A 9,304-nucleotide genomic window follows, 5' to 3' on the forward strand; every position below is an offset into this window, starting at 1 on the left:
CGGCAGCGAGCTGGGCCCATAACCCAGAGGTCGGTGGATCGAAACCATCCTCTGCTAGGGATGCACTTGTTTCTTTTTGCTCTGGGCCCTCACGCCCTGGAGGTGGCTGAGGCGGGGGCCTGCCAGGGAGCTCCCCGGCACCTCTGACTGCCTGGGCTGAAGGCAAGAGTCCTGCACATGGTGAGGGCTCCTGTCCCAACTGGAGGCAGCCGTGCTTCCTCGTCCCCTTCTCCCACCGGCACCGGCAGGTGGCTGCTGCGTAGAACAGGAGGGAGGCTCTCGGGACACTACACAGCTCTGTGTGGCTGTCAGGGGAAAAAGCCGAGGCTCCCGACTCGACCTGCCATTGACTTGCGGGGCTCTGCGCTCCGTCAGCCGGGGCGGGCCAGGCTGCGGCCGGGACTCAGGCTGGGGCAGCATGGCCGTGCTTCCCTGACGAGGCATGAGGCGGGCCAAGGGCTTTGCGCAGCCAACAGGGAAGTGGGAGGGAGGCGTCTTGGAGCCGGCACGTCTTGTCCGTTTCTCCCTTGCTGCTTGAGTGGAGGCGGGAAGGGAGCGAAACATGCCAGGTTCAAGGTTTTGCACTCTGCCATGAGGATTGAGCCCAAGCCCCTGGCGTGGCTGTTGGGAGATGGGTTTCTGAGTCACATCCAGCACACTCTGAGGGCCACCAGCTGAAACCGCTGAGGCCAAGAGGGACAGTTTTCAGGTGGCAAAAGGGAAACTTTGAGGCTCCCAGCAGGTCTTGAGGAGCAAAGAAGTAGCACAGGGTTACCACCATCCCTGGGTGGGCTTGAACCACCAGCCTTTCGGTTAACAGCCAAACACACTGACCCCTTGCGCCACAGAGACACCTAGAGACTGATGTGCTGTTACCAAAGCTGGTGCCTAGCAGCGTGCGTGTGTGGGGCAGAGTGTTCGGTTGCGGGAGGCAGTGAGGGGTGCAGGTTCTGGGAGGGAGCTTGGTGCAGGAGGGGGCTCCGGGCTGGGCAGGGTGTTGGGGTGTAGGAGCAGCTGTGGGGTGTAGGCTCTGGGGGTGGAATTTGGGTGCAGGAGGGGTTCCGTACCAGGGCTGAGTGTTGGGGTGCGGGGTCTGGAGGGAGCCCTGGGCTGTGATTTGGGGTGCAGGCTCCGGCTGGGAGGTGCTTACCACAGGTGGCTCCCAGTCAGCAGCTGGCTGCTGGCACGTCTGTGTGTGCGGCCCCTGGGAGGGAGGGGGGCAGCGGGTCTCCATGCGCTGACCACACCTGCAAGCACCGCCCCTACAGCTGCCATTGGCCGGTTCCAAGCCAATGGGAGCTGCGGGGACAGTTCTGGAGGTGGGGGCAGGGCATGGAGCTGCCTAACCCCCCACTTTCCCCACGGACCCCAGAGATGTGCCAGCAGCCAGCTGGGTCTGGGAGGGGCCCGGGGCCAGGGCAGACACGCAGCCTCTGAGCCCCGCTGCGCTGCTGGACTTTTAGCGGCCCAGAGATCAGGATCGACTGGCTGAGGCTCCAGGATCGACCAGTCGATCGCAATCGACGGGTGGTGACCACTGTTATAAAGAGTAAACTGAAATGGCCATGCGATGGTGCCAGAGGCTAAGAAATGAAAAGCCCCAAGTTCCCTCACTCCTCATTGACTCTGAACAGGGGTTTAATTCAAATCCCTTTCATTCTGTGGCTGGTAAAATATAAGGTTCTAGCTATTGGAAGAGTTGTGACACTGGGGTTGTGGATGTTGTTACCATATCTCAGACTGAAAAATGATTTTAGATCTGATTCCTGGCAGCTTCCCAAAAGCAAACCCAATTGGTTCTTCCCTACAATTGGTGATCCTGGGAAGCAGGGGATCCCCTTCATCTGCTGAGGAACCTCTCTGGATCCCACTGTCAAATCTCCTCTATTTTCCAGCACTTCAGGTGCTTCTGACTCCTTGGGGAGGTTTTCCTTGCAAGGTCTCTGTGTCAATCTTTGCGTGTAGGAAGCAAAGAGTGTGGGGCTGTCACTGAGCTGAAGGCGGGAAATGGTTAATTGAGAGAGATGGCTGAAGAATAAAATAGTCCCAGAAGCAGAGGCGCTGGAATGTGGGGGAGGGAGTGGGGCCTGGCCCCCAACTTTTAAAGGTGGGGAGACTATGCCCTCCAACTCTTCACTCTCTGCCCTCCAACTCTCCAAGTCTTTCTCAAAACACTCAGCCCCGGGTCTGAGTGTTATTAGAGAGAAAGATCCCAGCTTCTTAAACAATCCTCTAGCAAGACAAAGAACTTCACGTCTATCGATTCGCAAAACACTCCCAAGAAATTGTAACAATAGTTTGTCATAAAGAAAGTAAAGCACTAGAAGGTTCCAATTTTTTCCCGCCCCTTGAAGAAATCTGCTCTCAAGAAGCCTTGTCACAGTAAAACTCTTTCTGCTTTTCTAACCAGAAGATTCTCCCCAAAAGGAGCTGCACAGTTCCTGCAATACCAGGAGACACTGCAATACCAGGCCAATGCATGGGGTGGACAGAGCAAGCTCCTAGTCCGTCCCCCTGTTTCAAAAATCAATTTAATAGACAGTCCTCAAATAAAGGACATATCAGCTATTAAACTGAGAAGAACAGATTTAATAATTTTATTAAGATAATGTTGAAATAAAAAGAAAACGGTACAGAGTTCAAGCATAGAAGTTTCTGGTTATGAGGGGATAAGGTACAGATTATCAAGGGATGCGAAATTCGGCTTAGGAGCTGGTGGCGTAAGGAATACATAATCTGCAATCTCTCTGATTGGGGGTAAAAGTTTAACCGATCTAAGTACAGACATTGAGATATGGGGGTATGTTGTCCATATAATGGCTATGTTCAGGTGTGGAGTATAATGAGCGGATACGATGATGGGGATGGATCTACCCTCATTTGGTGGGATTTAATGTTCAGGGAGTTTATGATTCCAGTTCATACGGTCCAATGAAAAAAGCCTCTCAGTCCCTTTCCCATAGTGGATGCACGATGTCGAACCGGCTCACACCTCCTGGTACTGTCGGTGGCCGGTTATGTGTTCGATGTAGATGTCCCTGGACCATCGGATGGTGTCCGAGACCATGAGGCACCGCATGAGCTGTGCGTAGTATCGACCGATCCCACAGGTCCGCAGCACACGCTCGTTGCAGGGGTCCCAAGCACCCACGGCTCCGACGATCAGGGTGTCCATCTGCACCTCGTAGCCCTTCGCTCTCAGGGTGTTGGCCAGAGGGGTGTATATTTCCAGCTTACGAGCTCAGGTTTCTCGGAAGGCCGGGGTCCTGTTCTCGAAGGGGACCGTGATGTCAACAAGGATGATCTTTTTCTGGGCCTCGTTGGTGACTACCATGTCGGGTCGCAGCTGGCTGTCAGTGCCGGGGATCGCGCAGTTCACGGCGACCTCCCCCAGGCGCGGTGCGATGGCTTTCACCAGGCGGTCCTGGATGGCGTTGTGGCGCAGCTGCCAGGCTCTGGAGTGGGGCTTGCAGCTGCACAGGATGTGGGGCAGGGTCTCGTTGGAGTAGCCACACTTCCTGCAACGCTTGTCTCGGTTCCCGTGGTGGACAGCCCCGTTGAGCGGGACGCAGTTGAGCCGGGTGCAGTGGCTGAACCGCCAGTCACCAAAATGGGTGAAGCCGCCCCCGGCAAGGAAGTGGTTGCTGGCGTCCCACTTGCTGGTCAGTTCGAAGGCTTTACCCTGGTCCGGTTTACGCTTCAGGGCTTCCATGTACAGCGAGTGGATGGCCGCCTTCAGCGTCCTCTCCAGCATGCCCCTGGCACTCGGGGTGAAGATGGTGTTGTCCTCAGACCTGACCTGCGGCACCAGGACTCCCAGCTCCTGGCGCTCCTCGTACCACTCCCAGCGGCAGCCGATGCGCTTCCCCAGGCGACGCGTGGCACTGCGAGCGCGGGACCACAGTGAAGCGATGTAGCACCCGTCCCGTCCGAATTCGCCATCCAGGGAACCGCTCAGGAAGCTGGCGGTGTCTTGGTTGGAGGGGGCTCTGCCGATCCGCTTCTTTGTTGCATCATGGAGGGCGTTTGCTGTGATGTTCCTTACCATGGCGTCGGGACACGTCAGCAGATGGAAGGCGCGGGTGATCACCGCGATGTCACACAGGTCACCCACGCGGGGGACATTGGCACCGCCATGCCTGCGGGTGATATACACCAGCTCGTTGCTGGCTCTCTGGGGAAGGAACAGCCACTTCTTCACCAGCTGCCGGATGATCTTGTCTGCCTTGTTGAGGGGTACCTTCACGACGGCGGATCCCCTTAGGATGAATGAGATGCAGGGGATCAGGAAGGTGTTCAGGGCGTTTATCTTTTGCCACGGTGCTAGCAGTGAGGCATAGATCTTGGCGGCATCCTGCAAGATCTCCTGGATGGTGTCATCGGGTGTCTGCTGGACACGGAAACCCGTCGGTGTGCGGAGGTGCCGGTAGGCCTGCCCCTCTGCCAGGGGGATGACAGGCTCGCCCTGGATCTGGAACCCTCTCGTCTGCACTGAGTCCCTTTTGCTGCCGTCGATGTGGAGAGATATGAAGCGGAGCCCCATCCAATCGGCAGCTTGACTGGTGGCATCTAGAATACTTTGGAGGTTCTCTGGGTCATCCGCGGTCAGGACCAGGTCATCCGCATAAGCCAGGATGCTCACCCTCTCTGCATCCCTTGTACACCTCTCGGATCACATGGAGGAAGTTCTCTGGCATCCCGAACTCCTGGAGCGTGGCAAAGATGTGATGGTGAGGCATGGACCCAAAGGCGTTAGCCAGGTCGAGCCATGCTACCGTGCACTGCCTCCGCGCCCTTTCGGCCATTTCTATGGTGGTTTGGAGGACAACATGGTGTTCATAGCAGCCCTCGCAGGACATGAAGCCTTTCTGGGTGGAGCTGATGGCTCCCCCGCTCACTGACCGCTCCGTGATCCTCGACGCCAGGCAGCTGGCATAGAGCTTGGAGATTGTGGAGCAGAGGGAGATGGGCCTCCAGTTGCTGGGGTCATCCCGCTCACCCTTCTTGTACACCAGTACTGTCATGGCCTTCTTCCAGGAGCTGGGAGTCTGGCAGAATCGCTTGCAGTGGTTGAAGAGCGTGGCGAGGACCAGGCAGCTGGGATCTCGCTTTTTCAGGAGGCTGTAGCGGATGCCGTCTTTCCCAGGAGCTGTGTTTTTTGTTTTTGAGAGTCTGGCCATCACTTCCCTGGGCGTAAAGTCAGTTTCCATGGCACCTGGTTCGTCAACAAGGGGCAGGGGGCAGAGGCACTCTGGGCGCTGAGCGTCATTCTGGGCTGTGTGGTCGAATACATCCTTGAAGTAGCTGTAGAGATGTTCAGATGGGATCGTGCAGTAGGGCGAGGGCCCATCGAGGATCTCCCTCACGGCTTTGGAGCGGTTTGCCCGGTACAGCTTTTGGATCCTTGAAGCTGCTGCTGGATCGTAGCGGCTGCTGGCGTCTCTACTTCTGGCTCCCCTGGTGGTGGTGTTCTGGTTTGGAGCAGGCGTTCTGCGGGCAGGCGGGGCGTTCTCCTGGTTGGAACTTCTCCTGCGAGTGGTTTCCGCAGACATTTCTTGGGTGAGCCTGTCTAGAAGGAGGTCAAAGTCGTCAAAGGAAGCTGCCGCTTGTAGCTCCTTGGTCCAGGCAGTCTGCCACGGAGTGGCAGCCCTCACCATCGGCTGCTGGCCCTCATGGTCCTCGACCTCGTCTCGTGCAGGCTCAAAGCCTGCATGGTCGGCCTGCCGTCTATCTCGTGAGTCAGGATTCCCTTTGGTTGGGTGCTGGGGTGGGATCTCTGGCGGGATGCTGGCGTTGCTCGTGGTCGGAGAGACGCGGTCTGGCTTGGAGGTTGCTGGGACACCGCTGGTCCTTCTAGGAGTGACTGCTGCCTGGGCGGTTGCTGCTGGAGGGTGAGATCTCCTGTAGGCAGCGTCCCTCAGAACAGACTCGGGGGCCGTGCTGGACCGTCTGGTGATGAGGGCCCGGTGCTTTCTTGTGGCTGCGGGGCTGGTTCCTCCAGTAACGTCTGGAGCTCGCAGGGCGGTCTGAGGCTTGGCACTGGCTCCTCCGGCAGTTGGAGTTCACGGGGCGGTCTGAGGAGCGGCTCTGGCTCCTCCGGCAGTTGGAGTTCGCAGGGCAGTCTGAGGGGCGGCTCTGGTTCCTCTGGCAGTTGGAGTTCACGGGGCGGTCTGAGGAGCGGCTCTGGCTCCTCCGGCAGTTGGAGTTCGCGGGGCGGTCTGAGGGGTGGCGCTGGCTCTTCTGGCGACAGTATCTCGAGCAGCTCTGCGCAATGGGGCGCTGATCCTTCTGGGGACGGGGATGTGCTGGGCAGGGGTAAGAGTAGTACTGAGTCGTCTCACTATGGAGATTTGCTTGGCAGTGTGAGAGGGTGAGACGGGCCTCCTGCTGGCGAGGACCTGGGTGGTTTTCCCCGAGGCAGCAGGTACCTTCTTGATTGCAGAACCCCGTTGCACTGGCCTGGCGACGGGGGCAGGCTTCTTGATGGCAGCTTGCACAATCGCTGTTCTTTGTTGAGGCTCAGGAGCGGTGGGCCGGCGCGCAGGAGGAGGGCTGGGAGCCGGGGCAGGAGACTGTGTTGTTCCCTTGAGGCGTTTCCTGCAGGTGACTTGGTGCATCTTGCATTGCTTCTGCGTCTCGAAGGGCAGGCTGCAGAGGGCACAGCTGAAGGCGACCCTCTTGCTGTGGCATCTCTTCAGGTGCCTGGTGATGCCACCGAGGAGGTGGAAGCTTCGGGGCGGAGAGCAGATGGGGAGATGAGCATGTCCGCAGCGAGGGGGGGGTTCCAGCAGCATCAGCGGTACCGCTGGCTGGTTCATCCTGATGTGGGCGGGTGGGGTCGAGAGGTCCGGCTGGGCGGGCATCCGGCATGGACCAGGTGTCTCTCTGGGTGGTTTCAGATGCTAGGCAGGTATCCGGCAAGGTGCTGGTGACCCTCTGGGTGGTCTCTGGAGAGATGCTGGTCCCGTCTATGGAGATTCCTCTCTTGATGGTGTGTAGAGCAGCGAGAGCACCACCAGCTTCGGGGACCTGGGCAGCTGCGGGGCGTGGGAGGTGCTCGCCTCAGAGCATCTTGCAGCATGCTATCAGTTCTGGAAGGGTTCTAAGGAGAGCGGTTTAGGAACCTAAATAGAATAGAGTAAGAAACTATTAAACGGGTTACTAACCTGCAAACAATGACAAAGGAAAATCTGCAAGAGCAGCCTTTCAACTGAGAGGCCTAATAATAAGATGTTACTAATAACTAACCAAAGGGTTAGAAATGACTCAAACCATACTCTTCGTACAAACCAAATGTTGACATGGACAACACCACATTTCTTTGCTGCTCTTCAGCCATGATATTCTCCCCATACGGAGGTCCACCGGTCCTGGAGGTTCAGTACTGCAATAACAGGGTGATGTGTGCAGTGGATGGAGCCAGTTGCTATTCCATCTCCTGATTCCAAAAATCAGCTGACTAGATAGACCTCGGATAGAGGAAGTCTCAGTTATTAAAATTATAGGAACAGATTTAACATTTGTATTCAAGCTAGTCCTCTGCATATAATGCTTAAATTATCCAAAAATAGCACATTTGGTTTAAAAAGTCATAAAAGGCACATCACCCATGATCTGATACTTGGTGAAATCTAAGTATAGAACACCCAAGCAATTTGGGGATTGTGACCTGCTCCTTCACAGTCTGCCCTGAGGTTGGCACTCACAGTTACGAGCTGCTCCAGATGGCTCCAGCCCTCTCATGGATCAGTAACTGGTTAGCAGATAGGAAACAAAGGGTAGGAAGAAATAGTCAGTTTTTACAATGGAAAAGGGTAAATAGCAGCTCTAGGCAGCACTTTATACCACCTGGCAGATACCCTGCAATTACCCAGCACTGCCATCCCCAAACCCTCGCCCTCTCCCCCACGGTTTGACAGTAGATTGGATTTCTTTTGCACTGCCCCCAAGTGGCCCGGAGCTGGGTGAGGCGGGTATCCTTCTTATGGGGATTGCAGTAGCACAGCCGGGCCCACACAGGGATCAGGGCCCTGTTCTGCGGGTGCTGGATGCACGACACAACTGAGGGGCAGCTGCCTTGTAGGAGCTACTGGGGGAAGATGGGAGCTGGAAGCCGCTCCCCCCACTGAGCACATCAAAAGTGGTGCCTTAGGCGCCGACTCCGTGGGTGCGCCAGGGCTGGAGCACCCACGGGGAAAATTTGGTGGGTGCAGAGCACCCACCAGCAGCTTCCCGCCCCACCCCCAGCTCACCTCTGCTCCGCCTCCTCCCCTGAACGCGCTGCCCCGCTCTGCTTCTCTGTCCCCACACCCTGGCTCCCCGTGAATCAGCTGTTCAGCAGGAAGCCGGGGAGGGCTGAGAAGCAGGCCGCAGCTTCACACTCAGGCCCAGGGAGGCGGAGGTGAGCTGAGGCGAGGAGCGGTTCCCCTGCGCGCCCCCCCCGTGTTACCTGCTGTGGTGTGGGCGGCCCTCCTTGCGCCCCCGCACCCCAGCTCACCTCCACATCCCTGGGCCTGAGCGCGAAGCTGCCGCCCGCTTCTCAGCCTGTCCCAGCTTCCGCGCAAACAGCTGATTTGAGGGAAGCCGGGGTGGGGGGGTCGGAGAAGCAGAGCGGGGCAGCACGTTCAGGGGAGGAGGCAGAGGCGGAGGTGAGCTGAGGCCGGGGGTGGGGCGGGGCGGGGAGCTGCCAGTGACTTTTATGAAAAATACCTGTGATTAAATCATCACCTTACTCACTGTCAGTGAAATAAATTGAAATGCTTCCACCTCCAAGTGGATTTAGCCCAGGACCCTCAGAGTCACCAGCTGTTACACCCCCCACTGAGCTCTCTGTCAGGTATCCCAGTGCTGGAAGTCTCCTGTTTACATCCTAAGGTAGCGTTTTTGCACCGGGGGGCTGATAGTTTGGACTGGACACTGTAGCAGGGAAAGGTGCTGCTGTGCTCCAGAAAACAAGCCACCTCTGCACCAAAGAGGGAGAAAAGGACCTGCCAAAGCCCAGAATTGAACCAGGGACCTTTAGATCTTCAGTCTAACGCTCTCCCAACTGAGCTACTTTGGCAGCTGCATGGCTCCCCTTTGGCCTGCTGCTTCTCTGTCAGGGATGTTTTGTCAGCCATGGCACACAAAAAGGACATCGTTGTGAGAGGTCCATGAAGGCAAGATGCACTTTTGCCTGCCTTGCTCAGCTTGACTTGCTGCCTCACCCCGTTCCTGCCTTAGTTCCTGGGTTGACCTGGTGGCAGAAGTGGACTGGGGGCCAGTGACGCAGGGAGGAAGTTGAGCTGGAGCCTGAGCTAGACTA

At 57.2% G+C, this 9,304-nt stretch overlaps 2 non-coding genes across 2 annotated transcripts; both read right to left on the reverse strand.

Annotated features, from left to right (window-relative positions):
• Positions 1-2,425: 2,425 nt before the first annotated feature.
• On the reverse strand, positions 2,426-2,609 carry LOC125629409 (U2 spliceosomal RNA). The gene has a single exon (XR_007354415.1). It is a non-coding gene; the product is annotated as a U2 spliceosomal RNA (small nuclear RNA).
• Positions 2,610-8,988: 6,379 nt separating this feature from the next.
• TRNAF-GAA (transfer RNA phenylalanine (anticodon GAA)) lies at positions 8,989-9,061 on the reverse strand. Its single transcript has one exon. It is a non-coding gene; the product is annotated as a tRNA-Phe (tRNA).
• Positions 9,062-9,304: the final 243 nt, after the last annotated feature.

Source organism: Caretta caretta, chromosome 22 (assembly GCF_965140235.1).
Source record: "Caretta caretta isolate rCarCar2 chromosome 22, rCarCar1.hap1, whole genome shotgun sequence".
Classification (NCBI taxonomy): domain Eukaryota; kingdom Metazoa; phylum Chordata; order Testudines; family Cheloniidae; genus Caretta; species Caretta caretta.